Source organism: Thunnus thynnus, chromosome 13 (genome assembly GCF_963924715.1).
Source record: "Thunnus thynnus chromosome 13, fThuThy2.1, whole genome shotgun sequence".
NCBI lineage: Eukaryota > Metazoa > Chordata > Actinopteri > Scombriformes > Scombridae > Thunnus > Thunnus thynnus.
Window position 1 is genome coordinate 9,782,859 of NC_089529.1, and position 13,566 is coordinate 9,796,424.

At 38.0% G+C, this 13,566-nt stretch overlaps 1 pseudogene; it reads right to left on the reverse strand.

The window, feature by feature from the left end:
- Window positions 1-7,223: 7,223 nt before the first annotated feature.
- Window positions 7,224-9,775, reverse strand: LOC137196278 (N-acetyllactosaminide beta-1,3-N-acetylglucosaminyltransferase 3 pseudogene; annotated as a pseudogene).
- Between the last annotated feature and the right edge of the window lie 3,791 nt (window positions 9,776-13,566).

The following is a 13,566-nucleotide window of genomic DNA, read 5'->3' on the forward strand; positions in this document are numbered from 1 at the left end:
ATGTGATAATACAGATCAGACTTATAAGATAGTTCACATACAGAGCTGATACAGCCTTAGCTGAGGATGGGGCTGTTTGGACAAAAAACTCTGCAAAGCTGAGTCATACTGAAGCAGCGTCTTAAGTGCATAGTGTTATCGATATGATAAGGAGAGTGAAGATGCATTTTAGTTACTTCCTATACTGTACTCACCCCCACAGCCATGTAGGGAGTTAAGCCAGACTGCTATATACAGGTACATTAAAACAGCTGAGCCTCCACAGGACAAACAGTCCAGTCTGTCAACTCAGTCTGGTGTGTCCCTGGTGTTACTGACCCATCTCGACTTCCTCACTCTGGATTATAACTGATCTCTGTAGCTTCTGGTTTGGCTAGAAATCCACTGAAACATTGTTCTAGACACAAACAACATTTCACAGACAGGGACAACACAACAGTTGATATAAAGGGCATTCAACGTTCAGTCACTTTGTCTATTAAGGAAGCTCAGCATACAGTACAGTTAAAGCTGTAGAGGGAAGTCCAGCGAGTGACTCATTGTGCATCAGTCCAGAGTAACATGAGGAAGTTACACAGCACTATCACAATATGTTTGTTGCAAAAAAATGCTTGAGCAATTATTAAATAGTATGGCAATCAATAAAAAGTGACAGTGAATAAGTTTCACAGAGAAATCCTTGGAGGCAAAGCAATCCAGACATTGTGAAATCATTGAGCACTTGGTGGGTTGGTTATGGAGGCTGACAGGAAGTTGTTGGGAGCTCCTGGTCCTGCACCATGGGAGTGCTTGTGGAACAGGTGGTAGTTCTTTTTTTGTGGTTTTCCTGCATTGGGGGTGCAAACTGACAGAAAGACCACCAATCAGCAGTGTAGACTAAACACTGACGCTTGTCCTTGAAGCAGGAAGGGCCAATGTCTGTCTTATTTCATCTCATAGTAGTAACACTATTCTTAAGTGCAACCTTAATCATAAAATGCAATGTATTGATCTGAAATTGTCATTAATTCATTCTCACACTGTATGATCTTTAATATCATGAACCTACTCTATGTGCACACAGTTCCATAAGCACTTTCTGAACACATGAACGCCACAGAAGGAGAACAAAACTGTTGAATATGTCTCAGCAAAACCATTATCTCAAAAGCCTGTGCAGCATTTCACAACTGTGACATGGTGACACTTTATTTCCACATATTTCCTGAGAGCTAGCTTTGCAGTTATCTTCCTTGTTTTGACTTCCTCTTTGCAGCGTTGAAGCTCAATGGTCAAACGAATTGTCTTGTGCACAGTGTCATCATTGTGAACTCTTGTGAGAGAAAGGAGAGCGCTGCACTCGGACTCATCCGCTCCAACAGATCCAGACACTCAGGTAACATTGTCTTTTTGCTAAAATGTTGATAATATCTGTATGTAAAAAGAGGATGTATATTATTGTGTCTTTTATAATATATGGTTTGAGTGGCACGACTGTCTTTTTCATCTATTCTACAGAGCCATCTTTGATTTTGCCAGATCAGGCCCCCCACTTAGTGTATTTGACAAGCTGAGTTGGACACTCTGTATCAGTGAGTGTCAGTTTGTCAAATACCCCAAGTGAGGTGTCACTTGTCTACGAATTAAAGCTGGGTTACTCAGCAAGCCGACCAGCCAACTCCACAAGGTGATCTACAACACCAAGGAACCTGAAAACACCAAATGAATGAATTTCTTGTGAAACTTTTGAGGCTATAGATAAAGAACAAGACTTACAATAGACAGATAAATGCCTGGTCATTGTGTCATATGTGCAAATGTCAGTTATTTAGTAAATCATATGCAAATCACTCTGGAACAGATCATTATTAAATTATCTCATGAGATTAAAAATATCTGTAATTAATGAATCAAAAAGAGGTGTTTGAATGAAAGAGGTTTATTGACCAAAAAAAAAAAAAACGTAAATGGTGTTTTTCAATCTCTGGATTTCAAGGTTTGTAGCACAGTCACAACATATCTCAGCCAAACAAGCCATATATTGTTAATATTGAGGAAACTTTAATGGGACAAAATGTGTTTTGATGCAATTTGCATCCAGAGGATTGCAGAGGTTAAAATAACTATGTGAAAAAGTTTATTTCCTAATTAAACAACTACCTAAATGTGAGGTCTACAAGATACACATGAGCAAAAATGAAAATGCACACTAGATTTATCCTGTTATATGTATTCACATGCCTTGTCTTGACTGTTTTTTTTTTGTGTTTGAGTAAATTCATGGACTGAAAAAAAAGCCTATCTATGATCAGTTTCTACTTCAGCAAAGCCTCTGTGGACTAAAGGGATGATCACCCTTTTAGAAGATTGCACATTTGTAAATTCTGTGGGTATTAGTATCATTTCCTTTATTAAGTATTTTGCTAATTGTTTTGTTCAGCTTTGATAAAAATGTCCTCTATCTGCCAACATGTCTTTTCCATTTCACAAGTGAAAATCAATTTCTGACTTGCAGAGGGAAAGAGAGCAGCTCAAATAATATACAGCGACAACTGGAACCTCATCCATGTGAATCTTTTAAGGATTTTAGGTGTGCAAATGTTAAAATCTTGCAAATGCATCAACAGTGTATCATAAAGGTGAACGAGTTGCAGTTTTTAGTTGCAGGCTGATTTTTGATCTTTCACCGGTTACATTTATGCTCTGAAGGCGCTGGAAGTGCTGGAGGCTGAGGCTTATCATCCAATTGTACTTCTTCTTAAAGACGACGCTTATCAGTCTGCCTCGCATTTCCTGTTCCTGTGCGAACCCACTGCATCGCCTTGGCTATGTATAAGAACAAATGTGTAAGAAAAAATGTGTGCGCTTGTTTGGCATTCAAAAATGAATGAATGGCTACGTGCTCATTAAGGCGACGTAACTCCTGTTTCAACAACCGACAAACACCGAAAGTTCAAAAATATATATATCAGTCAGTAAAATTGTTGCAACACAAATCCACATATCTTTAATATGACTACTGCACATTGCACGCATTAATTTCCTCTTTACTACTGTTCATCATTGCATGAGGAGGCTAGTAACACATGGTGTAAGTCATGTGCACTCTGTTTTTCCTGCAGAAGTGAAATCATTTTACACTGCTACTTTGGTTCATAACTGAATCAATTATTCACACATAAGCCTGCCACCTATCATGTGTGTTTGGCATGTTTTGGTATAAACAAAATTATGTTTTATCTGCACAGACAGCACAGATCGAGTTTTGATGGCACTCCCATATACTGTTATCAGTCAGCTGTATTCTGACTATTTGTATTTGTTAAATTCCAATTAAAGCTTTCTTTTTTTTTTACACTGTTAAGCACTGCAGCCAAAAACTGCATCATGTTGCTTTCATTGATTTCCAGATAACTTTTTTTGAAGGTTGTCCAAATGTCATCTTGTACTGTAAACTGTAACCAAGTCTTGTCTAGCTTCCAAGGCTTTTGGAAACATTCTTAAATTAACATTGGTCTGGAAAAGAGCTTCAACACATGATTTAAAGACATTTAAAGACATCTAAAGGATTCTTTAATATTTTCATAGGATCAGTTCCACATTAAACACAGCGCAGGCATCAACAATAGGTCTACTGTCTCCAATTTGAGCCACCCAGTTTGTACATTTGCCAATGCAATCTGTTGTTCTCGACTGAGTAAATTCCACAGTGACAATGGGCCTCCAATAAGGCTGCCAAAATGTGCATTACAGCACGAATTTGTGTTACTTAACCCCTGTTTCCAAAGCAAAGTCAAAACCACACCTGCAATACTACCTGACATCAGTGTGAGTGGCAGAAACTTGGCGCTGTCTCCTCTGTCAGAGTCTGTCACACTGTTTCCCTTAAAGGCTTTAACACAGACTCCAAAGTTACCTGTATATTTAGCGGATCCACTCCACACTCCATGCCACACACTGTGTTCAGTTATAGTAAGTAACCTTTATAAGAAGCGCAAGAGTGAGAACTTGTAGCTCCTAAGGTCATATGCAGTCACTTGTGACAGCTGTGTGTAGAAACTTTTGCTGTATTTCCTGTCTTCTTTGCTGTCTTGCTGTAATTCAGTTTGCCCAGTAAGTGGTGGTAAAGCTCTATTTTTTTATTTTTTTTGTACCCATTCATGAGGCCAGTTTTACATATAAGATACTGAACACAGTGCTTAAACAGATAAAGTAATTTCACACTGACCTCTTTAGTTTGTCGAGACAAAACAAACAAACAAGAGCAGACCTACAGTAAGTCTGAGATTAATACTGTCAAAATCAAGGCTCAGAGATCTTCTTTGTTTATAGAGATTAAATAAGTAATCTATGATGGCAACATAGTAAAGTGTTAATGTGGGAGGAATGTAGGTCTATTTGTGAGCACTTTATCTATCAGTCTATTTATCAGTGTATGGCAGGGGTCAGCAATTAGGTTCAACCATGGGCCAGTTTTTTCCGGATTTTTCATTGTGACAGTTAACTGGTGCTGTGGAAACGCAGGCCCATGTTTTTGGTTTATTTCTTTTTATTCATTTAAGAACACTTTTAAGGACTCTATGTACTAATGGTGGAACATGATTGTCACCATCAGGTATGTTACTAGGGTGTGCCTTACATACCATACCAGTGCTGTGTCATATTATTACTGTTGATCTTGAAGAAGGGCTGAAGGCCAAAACATCATCTAAATGAAAGAGAAATGCATACGGCGTTTGCAACACTTTCTTGCTACTGTCATGAAGTTGGTTTAAGACACTGAAAAATATAAATACAGTAAAATCTCATTGTGTTGGTAATATATATTATACAACAAGAAAACACTAAATCAATAAAACTAATTAACTCTGTTATAGGATTGTTTTATGCACCTTGGTAGTATTACTGTATGATAGCACAGCGTCATTACTGATGGTCTGTGTGACACATCATTATATTGCTTTATCTAAGGTCTTTGAAGTTGAAGTTTTGTGTTTGTGCTCCTGATTTTGTCAAAGTTGAATAAACCTTTGATGCAGGTCATTTATCAGAATGAAAAACAGTTAATGTACATCATTAAAAAAAAAAGTCTCATAAGAACCTCTATTAATTGGTGATAACTAGCTCTGCTATTATTTTTGACACTTGATAGTCTAATTTAAACAGTGAAAACAATAGCAATGCCTCAGGTCATAATTGTTCTTTTATTTCTTTAAACCTTAATGCAGAGGGAGAAAATCATTTTGAAGATGTTTCCTAACCACTGTGCTCTTCATGGACATCTTGAGAATTATGGGATGTTGTTTGGCTCCAAAGATAACAAATACTGCATATGGAATCAATTTTAGATATTAGGAAACAGAAAAGTATTTGAAATTGGGACTAATAGTTTGAAACGGTTTCCCTTTTGAACAACACAAGGCCTTTTTTATAAATGTACAGTAAACAAACCCTGAGCCAAAACAACAACCTGCAGAACCAGATTTTTCACCACACAAAGCTTCACTAACTGAATTAAAAAATGTTCTCATTGGTTGTTGTTCTCAATTTTTAATCAACAAGCTTCACTGTGGTGCATTCACAGAATCTGTGTCATGACCACCTTTATCACTCACTGCAAGTATCTTCAAGGGCCGTCTCAACATTTCCACACTGCGCTGGGATCTATGAGTCAGTGGGATTCCCTGCCATCCAGACAAAGAATGACACAGAAACATTAGTAAATGCGTTACATGTTGAAAGAACACAGATTTTATTGTATGACGAGAATTGTCTCATGTGTGCTTCAGGAAATAAGCTCTAACACTTTCTGTATATGCACCAAAAAAAGAAAAGCTCACACAAAAGAAAATCTAATACTCCAAAACAAGGTTTTATTAATGAGAAGATATATTGTAAAAAATTATTTTATTTATGCATTTAGAACTCTGTAAGCCTTGAGATGAAGGCTATAGTAAACAGTAGCAGTGGCAGTTAAGATTTAAAATGGAAATTACAGTGCTAACATCATCTAATCAACCAACACCGATTACCAAAAAATTAATACTCATAAAATAAAACCATAGATTAAAAAAAAAAAACCTCAATTACATGTTAAAAAACTGTTAACTGATAAAAACAACACTCACAAACCAGCATAAAACAAATTAGAATTAAAATAAAAAATAAACAGTGCTCTGGCCTGCAATTGAAGCACCCTGTTCCCAGTCTAACAGTCGAATTTTAAAAGTATCAGACTGCGTTGGTGAGATATCATCTTTCAGCAGAATCGCTAGTGTCTCCTTGTGTCATTGTTATCCTGAAAACACAGGAGCACCATGCACAGATGCATCATCGTCCAAAAATGTCTCAGAATCCAGCCAGCGATATCCCAGCTATTGCATATGAAACACGGATGAACACACAGAAAATCTAAAATGAGATTCCAATCAAGGTGTATTTGCAGGATCAAGAAACTGATTAAACTTCATAATAATGTGAGAGACTTTCTCAGCAGATTCAGACCAGTTCAGATCACAGTTAACTCTGCAGAGAAAAAGTTTCAGCAGTGTGAATTACCAATCATGGGCCAGCAGACTTCGATACAACTGTCATTCATTTTTAATATCAAGACCCTAAATGCACTTTTAGAGATGTTAATGGATGGATTTTCTGTTGTTTTGAATTTTGAACAACTGTTGTCCACTTGGTAGGGAGTGGCTTCCCTGGAAGTCAGGCAGCATAGCTCATGTCTTACTAATCTAATCATTACACACCATGACTGGGAGACAAAGACTAAGAGACTACATGAAAGTCATGAAACTTATATTTAATATTATTTTTTTAAAAAGCAAGGCCCTCTCCAGTGTTACAATGTAATTTCCTAACCTAAATTTTTATGAGTAAATCATCATTTTAAAGTGCTCATTAAGTATTTCATTCATACCACATATGTAGTCAGATTGTCATTTGCAGGCTGTAAACTAAAGTGTTACAGGTGTTTCTATTATTTAGTCTTCCCAATTTACATACAAGATAGCAGCAGAATAATGCAAACATCTTTAAATATTATACAATCCAGTGCAACACCACCACAAACTACAATGTCAGTCATTAACATATAGAGGAATTAACATCTCTCTCAAAGTAATAACAAAACCTGAACTTTTTAAGCTGTGTAATGGTCAAATTTATGGCAGAGCTGTTGTTGTTGGATCACATTATATTGTACAGGTGTTTCTAATAAAGAGGCCACTGAGTGTATATCATTTTTTATTGGTATCACAATTCAGATTAGGGTCATGTAAGTTTTGCCACATAAGATACATGTGAGCTGGAAGGAATCTGTGTACAAGCAGGATGTCTTTATATAAGCAAGTTTCTAATTCATCTACTTTGCTGGAGGGATAGTTGGGATAGAACAGTCCTGCGGTCTTCACACCAATATGAGAATCAGGTCTAAGTCCTGCTTTAGCCAGGCACATTCCCATGTAAGCATCGTCAATGGGAAGAATGTTAATGGTCTGGGACATATTGTATATGACCAAAGCTGTGTAGCCAGACAGCAGGAAGCCGCCCCCACCACAGTATGGTGGAAATGAGTCTGACTCCTCCACCTGAACGGGAACAAAATACTTGTACTCTGGCAATCGAATGGGCCCCACATTCTGGATCAGATGGCCAGTAAAGAGATGCTTGCTTCCATTGTTGTCCTTGAAGCTTTGGAGATACTCAACCATGTTTTCTGTGTGGGCAAAGACGTCATCATCACCATTAAGCAGGAAGCGAGCCTGTGGACAGTTTCTTTCCATCCATTCTAGGAAGAGTATCTGCTTCAAGGTGAGGTTAAAGAATGTGTCACTGAAGTCCCATTGGAGGATGTCATTGTACTTGCGGTGCTCTATTTTAAGGAGTTTGCTCAGTCTCTGTTTCTGAAAACCAGTACCTGTCGTTCCTGAGATGAAGATCCTTCGTATCCAAACACCATTGTGTAACCTCTCTTCAGCCCAGGTTTTGCGCAGCACCTCTCTGCGGTCGTAGTTTAAAGGGGAGCTTTTAATGACCAGCAGAAGAAAGACTTTTGCAGATTCATCAGCTCCTCCACATTTGTCAGGAACGTCGAGTAGCATGGGAAAATGGCGACAATGTCGATAATAGAGAAAGTCTTGTATATGACCAGGAAGTGAGCTGAAGTTTGTGATTTTGACAGCAGACATATTTTGTTGACATACTGGCCAGGAGTATGTGTAGGATGTGTTTTTAGTGGGTGGTAATGTCATCATTTGACTGGCATTCTTTCTCACATTGACTTTGAGGCCGATGGTTTTGTGCTCAGTAGAGTCTTTCCAGAGATAGACGACCGCGACAAGAGCTCCCACAAGCAAGAAAATTTTTGCTGTCTTTCTTATGCTTGAAAGTCTGAAATGACACAAAAAACACCATAAAATGGTTTTCTCATCAACTTATCTCAGTCTGACGTAAATGAATATAGACTAATATTGAAGTACAAAGAATTTAAGGTAAATGAACTTATGCTACTTTACCACTGTGTATCAGTCATGCAGTATTACTTCAATGTGCCTCAAATAGGAATACTAACAATCAATATAACTTCATGTGTACATGTAGCGCATTCTTCCTACACTACAAAACAACACATAATTGTGTACAATGAATACGTTTTTCAAATGTGTGCCTTGATCAGTTTAAATATAAGCATAATTAAAGTAAATTTTCATATACTGTCTTGAAGTATTCTCAATGGATCATTTTCATTACACTTAAAAAATATATTTTTCAATACAATAGTACAGTAGTGGTATTTGAGTGTGCTTTAAATAATTGGACTTATTTTGTCAATTCTGCTTTAAGTTAGTCCATTCTTCTTAAGCACGTTTACACAAATACAAAACAATGTATCATTAGGACATCACTTAAAAGTATGCTTCGATCAGTTTCATTATAAGTAAAATTAAAGTGGATTTCTATACTGTTAGTAAGTACAGTATGTTTGGATTGCCTTAAAAATATTCTATATTTTTAACAATATACTGTATGTCCCTCTACTTTTCATCTAGCGCCATCAGCAGATCAAATTTCAATTTGTGCAACGCCTTTAGCTCATCTTCATTGTCAGAGTTACTGCCATTAAAACAACAGTCGTGTGTCCATATGAACACTGAAAGAGGTTTCAATGTAAGTGATGGAGGCTTAAGTCCACAGTGTGTCCGCAGTCATTTTGTGCAAAAATGCAGTTAAATGTTTATCTGACACTTATATGAGGCTTCAGCAGTCTGAGTTAGCCATATCAAGTGGATATCTGCCACATTTACAGTCTTTTTAGCATCAGTTTCCCTCTTTGTGTTTCCTCGGACAGTGTTTCTCTGTTGAGCTGTGGTGGAAGTATAGTAACAAAAAGAGGAACTTTGGCACTAAAAAGACTGTAACGTTGAAAGATATCTACTTGATTTGACTCATTTGGACACTGAAGCTTCATATTAACTTCAGATAAACTTTTAAATACATTTTTGCCTAAAAGGAGGGCTGTGGATTATGGCCCTCATCACTTCCATTGTAATAGTGTTATGAAAGGATCTTCTTATGGTCAATATGAATAGGAGGAATGATTACAGCAAGGAAAAACTATTTCCATTAAGACAGACTTGAAAAGCCTGTCCTTTCACCCTCAAATGTCACAGAAAGTGTTGCTTTGTGACTTGCATGTAAATTAAACAAAATCAAGCCAAACAAGAAACACAACAATTCCTGCAATTATCTGCTTCCTTCCTTTACTCTTGCAGTACATCACCTACCTCATGTGTCTAAAGACTCTTTCAACTTTTTAGAGAAAAATATCAGAAAAACAAAGACATTTTGACACCAGAAATTAAAAACAAATAGTTTAAGGAATAGAATGGACTTGGGCGGCTTAATAGAAGAAAATGAATAAATCAGACGGGGTGTATTATAGCACCAGGGCTCTTAAGACCTGATCTGACCTGAAGGTCCTGTTTTGTAGCATTCAACAGATTTAGTGGCTCAGAGAGTAACTAAAAGTACACCTTTATGTTTTATCAGACATTTACTGTTTTGAAGCAAATGAAATCTATTCATATTTTTAACTTTATGAAATACTTTAAGATTAAGCTTCTGAGAAATTCTCCATTAACTACAAGTTAGTGGATTTCTTTTATTTTTTTCAAGGTGACTATGATGAAAGTCTGAATAAGACAGATATCTGAAAATGACACAAAATGACTTGTTACACTCAAGAGTCTTTGCATACATACACACTTGTACATAATGCTTTTCCTAACCCCAACCCTTAACCTAAACCACAACTGACCTAAACTTAGGCTAATTCTAACCTAAATCCTGAAACCAGGTCTTAAGCCTGAAACAGTCCTCACTTTCTTTAGTCTTCACTTTTAAAAAAGTCTTCTCTTTCAAGGTCAAAAACTGATCCTCACAAAGGATACAAACACAAACACACACACATACACGCATCGATGGCAAAGCTTCAGGTGAAACTTAATTTTAAAAAAAACTCATAACAATTCATTATAGGCTATAACCCAGAAAACATATACAGGCAACAGACTTATAAGAGTGAATGGATGAATGAAGAATGAGTTTGGACGCAAACTCCAGCATCCACATATTCTCTGACTGAAAAACATCTCAGCTTACAACATGTGTGAAAGTATATAATATATGAAGAATGAAAGTTCAAACATATACTAAACATATATACTGTGTATTTTATAGCTTACAGACTTTATGAATGTAAAATCAATTTTCAGTTTGCAAAGCAGCACAAGTTAAACCAACCAAATTCATCAATAATTACCTGAACATGTTGGTAGGTCAGTGTGAGAGCTTGGAAAGTATCCTTCTGTTAGTCGGTATCAGTCTGTTCTAAGGAAAGGTAAATGTGATTGACAGGCTGCCTAAGGGGTAGATTTCGCCCTGGGATTAGCTAACCAAGCAGCCTCTAAGCCAAGGCGGAGCATGTGCTCTCAACAAGCTGCATCATTCAAATAGTTTGACGTGAGATACGTTCAATTTACAGTGAAGTTTGCTGAGATAACAATATAACAGGTGGAGGTTGGTGGGAGAAGAGAACAGCCAGGACGTGACTGCTGCCTGAGAAGACAGCACTAGGGGTGAAACACCCCCAACTACACAGCAATTTAGATTTTATTTGTCTTAAGCTTTACTACCAGTTCAACAACTCCCTTGTGCTGCAGTGTGGCTCTGTGCTGTGCTGTGCCGCAGGCAGGGGACAAAACAACAAACCAACTGTCATTATCTGACATTTCAACACCAATCATTTCCCCATACTGTAATTACCATTGTCTTAATAATTTTACAGTATTGTGATAGTGCAGTATTCCTAACCGGTTATCTATACAAAGTGCAGTAAACAGCACAGCTAAGGTGTTTGGCAAATTAACAAGTTACACATCTACTAATTAATATCTGTAACATGTTCATGGTATAGCACTCACTGCTACAATGTTTCTGCTGATCTTAAGAAGTCACCTGTCAGTCAGTCTGTCTTGCTTGGATTTATGGTTAATGATGTTTCAATGCTGTAGTCACGGCTGGATTACCAACCAGGCAAAGTGGGCAACTGCCCAGACACCCTAGTAGGACCCCAAAAGCCCCAGATTCATTGCGTGTCAATTTGCAGTTTTGGTTCATTTAATTAATTGCACATTTAGTAAGGAATTTAAACCGCTGTGATATTTAACCAATTAAATCACAATAGGGGAACAATGGAAATGTTTGTCAAGGGGCCTTCTAACAGGTTAATCCAGCCATACCAGTAGCTGGCACTCTTGGTGAACTTCACACCCCATGCTACACTTTTTACACTTTTTTATAAACAGGGGCTTAGTTAAAAGGAGCCTGTGGAGTTTCTAACCGTAACATCGAGTCTGTCTGTCTGTGTCTGTGATGCATTCACAGTCTTGCCGAGAGTTTCACACTCTTCCAGTGATTTACAGGTGGCTGTAATACACCAAGACATCCAGTAATGTGTCAGCAAAGGTGGGGAAGAAGACTGCAAGCTAGTAAACATGGCTGTTAACAATGCAAGATTTAAAGCACTTGAGAAATCATCTTAGCAAATGTTTTATGAGGAAGGCAATGCATTTCACACTTGTTACACCTCATGGATAGACACAATGCACTATTGTTTGTTTTTTTTACAAGAAAACTCCACAGGTCACCTTTGAGTGTGTTTATTTAAATCAGAACACACACTGATATTACAAACAGCCTGGAAAGAGGTTGCAGACAAACACAAACAGGTGGATATCATTGACAGATAACAAACAAAGCAGTAGGAGAAGGTGTTGTGCCTGAAGATGAGAGCGTGTCACTGTGGGCTGCTGATGCTAATGCTACCTGGAAACTAAGGCTGCTACTATGACTACTGTAAACATGCTTTGGTAGCATGTAGAGATCATGATGAGAAAAAAATACCACATTGATGCTAGTATGAAAGCTGAGTGTTTAGGTTCAGGTGTTCAGGTGTCATGAAGTGTTTTGTTTGTGGCGTGTATGTGTGCATTACTACTCAAGGCATGTAGGAGACTGTTCCTGTTTGGGAAACAGTTCCTGCTCACTGTTGTGCGAGAGGGATGGAGACAGCAGCCAATTTGGTTTTATGCACAAGTGATGTCACAGCATTGGCAACACAATAGAACAAAATGTCAAACACATTATTACTAGTAACATCACAGATACATGCATAAACAGAGACTACTGTGCATAAACCTGTTGCCCCAGTGCATGCTGAGAGGCTTTCTGCTACACACACCAGTGTATGAAGAGCTGCACATCCTAGCGACATCCCAGCAAGAAGAATGGGGTCAGCAGTCGATGTAAGATCTTAGTGGCCTGCCCCCACCAGGCCATGGACAGCTGGCCCGGTGGTGTAGCTGGTGAGGATACAGCTGCCTGTGCTGGTTGTTGGCCTGTCTCCACCCAGGCCTGGACCAGGGAGAGAACCAAGTCTTGGCTCTGGTCCGGGGAAAGCTGTTGAAAGGGTGATGTGTCCAAGTCGCCGTCACTGCCATGTGGAAAAGCACCATTGTGGTCTGGAGCTGGGCATTGTAGTTTTTAGCAAACATTACTCAAAAAGGAGGAAATAGTGCATTTGTTGGGGACTATTTTCAGCTGAGGATTAATACACATTTGGTGTATTAGTGATAGCACCAGGACGGTGTGTGTGGGATTGAACCAAAGTAAAGTACAACGGCACTGAAGAATAAGCTACAGTATACAAGACTTTGGCTACACAGAAAATATTTTTTAGGACCATTAATTGTTTTGGTGTTTTTATGTGATTTTTTGACAATGAGATAAAAATGTATCCAGCCAGTGGAGGCAAAGTTCATCTTGATATCATGATATTATTGCAACTTTTTTCTTAGTTGACAGAGACTGATCCGAGAAAGAAAGATAAATGTGTGAGGAGCAGGACGTTGTGTTGCAGACTCCATTAGTCATAGAGAAAAATGTTCACCTTCTTCATGTCCTTACTGGACAACACCCTGGCCAAGGATGATCTTTTCCTCCTGTACAATTTGTTAAATG